This window comes from Oncorhynchus clarkii, chromosome 4 (genome assembly GCF_045791955.1).
Source record: "Oncorhynchus clarkii lewisi isolate Uvic-CL-2024 chromosome 4, UVic_Ocla_1.0, whole genome shotgun sequence".
Classification (NCBI taxonomy): domain Eukaryota; kingdom Metazoa; phylum Chordata; class Actinopteri; order Salmoniformes; family Salmonidae; genus Oncorhynchus; species Oncorhynchus clarkii.
The window spans coordinates 7090174-7092913 of NC_092150.1; the positions used below are offsets into that span (position 1 = coordinate 7090174).

At 39.7% G+C, this 2740-nt stretch overlaps 1 non-coding gene across 1 annotated transcript; it reads right to left on the reverse strand.

Moving 5' to 3' along the window:
- Positions 1 to 1479: 1479 nt before the first annotated feature.
- LOC139408113 (U1 spliceosomal RNA) lies at positions 1480 to 1643 on the reverse strand. Its single transcript, XR_011634172.1, has one exon. It is a non-coding gene; the product is annotated as a U1 spliceosomal RNA (small nuclear RNA).
- Positions 1644 to 2740: the final 1097 nt, after the last annotated feature.

Genomic DNA, 2740 nt, shown 5'->3' on the forward strand with positions numbered 1-2740 from the left:
TCCTGCAAGAGGAAGGCATTGATGCTATGGACTGGCCCGCCCGTTCCCCAGACCTGAATCCAATTGAGCACATCTGGGACATCATGTCTCGCTTTAGTCCAGGTCTGGGAGGAGATCCCTCAGGAGACCATCCGCCACCTCATCAGGAGCATGCCCAGGCATTGTAGGGAATTCATACAGGCACGTGGAGGCCACACACACTACTGAGCCTCATTTTGACTTGTTTTAAGGACATTACATCAAAGTTGGATCAGCCTGTAGTGCGGTTTTCCACTTTAATTTTGAGTGTGACTCCAAATCCAGACCTCCATGGGTTGATAAATTTGATTTCCATTGATAATTTTTGTGTGATTTTGTTGTCAGCACATTCAACTATGTAAAGAAAAAAGTATTTAATAAGAATATTTCATTCATTCAGATCTAGGATGTGTTATTTTAGTGTTCCCTTTATTTTTTTGAGCAGTGTAGTTTCACTGTCCAGATCTGTCTACACTTGTAAAATATCCAGACACAATTGCGTCTGACTCCCTCTGGAGGTTGGCAGGATAATCTGATGAAATGAAAAATCACCCGTTAGTTGAGGAACCCTGTTTTACTGGGTGGGAAGGCATCTGAGACCGGATATAAGAGCTGCTGCAGCGGTGTCTCCAGGACTGCAGAGGGGAAGTGACTGATGTCAGGCTGACAAGTATGGATCTGTTTCCAGTGGCGTCTATTCGTGGATGCCAAAGGGAAGACAGGCTTCCCAATTTTAAAATAAAAAAAAAAATGTATCTTTCGTCTCTCTGTGTTTCCTAATTTTCCTTGAATTCGCAAGAGGCTGAATGTATCTCACAGGAGAAAGCATCCGAGCGAGTGAAACAGCGTCACTTTGTGTCGGTAGGCCATTTATCTGATGCTTTCTGATCCAACCATTAATACATACATTGTTGTGCCCCTGGCCCGAGATGATGGAAATTCAATATATAGCTAGATGTAGAAGGCTAATAATGTTAACTAGCTAACGTTGCCCATTAAAGGAAGTTAGGTTAGCGAGCAAGCATTGTATACAGGTAGCCTAGGACAACAACAAATAAAAGTGTGTACTTGCTGTATGACAGAGTGATAGACCGTTTTGTCAACATGAAAGAGAGGATGATGGCATTGGTGTTTCTCAACAAGTAGGGTGAGTTAACATGTTTCCCACTTGCACGAACACACACAAATCAGAAACGTGGACAGCCACATCATATTTTGGCGTACAGTGATTGGACTAAATCGTTTTTGGTCTCTTTTTGTTATCACTGTATTAGACTAAGCAGAGGTGATTTGATGAATATTTTGCACATATTAGAAAACAGCACGTGAATCGGATACAGCACCGATCGGACTCTGGATCTGTAAACAGCAGCGCTATTAAAAAAACAATAACCAAATTGTAAATAAGGTAGATTTATCTTATCTACATGTCATAGCATCGGCTTTCCTTCACAGTGAAATCAGGGGAGAGCGCGAACGCAGTCCCCCACTACCAGAAATTATGCAATCGAGATTTCCACATTTGAGAAATTCGCAGGGGTCAGCACAGCCGGAGTGCAATGGCTGAGCCTCGCCCTGGGTGAACCGCCTTCTTGATCACGGTGTCTCCCTTGCCAGGTAAGTATGAGTTGTACATGAGTAATGTGGGATACTGATTCCCGTGCAAACGTTTTAGCCTAATGGTTATAGCACCACGGCTATTGAGAAAAAAGCAAATCAATTAAATGAACGTTCAGTGTTATTTTGTCTGCTAGTAGATGGAGAGGTGAAAACACGTTTGAACTGTTATTTTACTCGTAAAATATGAGTGTTTTTGCATTTTCCCAGGATGCAATTCTGCAGAACTTAGCATAACAAAATCCTTTTTAGTAAACGTGTCTGATAGCTGAAACTATAATAAATGATTAGAAATGCCCCTGAGTAACATCCCAAAAATATTCTGAAACACACATAAAGCCAAGTGAATGGAATTTGTGATTTTATTTAGCCTTTCTCGTCTCGTGGTTCTTTTAATCTTCCAGAGAAAAGCCAGACTGCAATTCTACTATAGACCACTAGTGGCCACCCTCCCAGTCCCACACAGCCACCCATGCAGGCACATTGAAACAGGGAGCGCTGATACAGTTAGAATAACATTATTATATATTATATTAGTATTGTATTTCAACCACACCACCTCTTAATTAACAAATTAATAAACGGAAAGAATGTTACTGTCAGCTGTTCCCTGATAATACAAGAGAAGTGTGGACTGCTGAAAAAAACGAAGAAAAAAAAACGAATGAGCATTGATCAAGAGTCATCAAAATTGTTAAAAGGTTAAAAAAAAAAAACGAATCTGATAAATGCAACAGTTTGACAATGGATGAAGACACTCCTAACGTGTTACAGTTGTTCAGTGGTGGAAAAAGTACCCAATTGTACATACTTGAGTAAAAGTTCAGATACCTTAATAGGAAATGACTCAAGTGAAAGTGAGTCACTCAGTGAAATACTTCTTGAGGATTTAAATATACTCAAGTATCAAAAGTAAATGTAATTGCAAATATGTACTTAATTATCAGAATCATTACAAATTCCTTATATTAAGCAAACTAGATGGAACAATTGTTTGTGTTTAAAAGGTAAATAAAAAAATTACAGACAGCAAGGGGCATACTCTATCACTCAGACATCATTTACAAACAAAGCATTTGTGTTTAGTGAGTCCGCCAGATCAGAG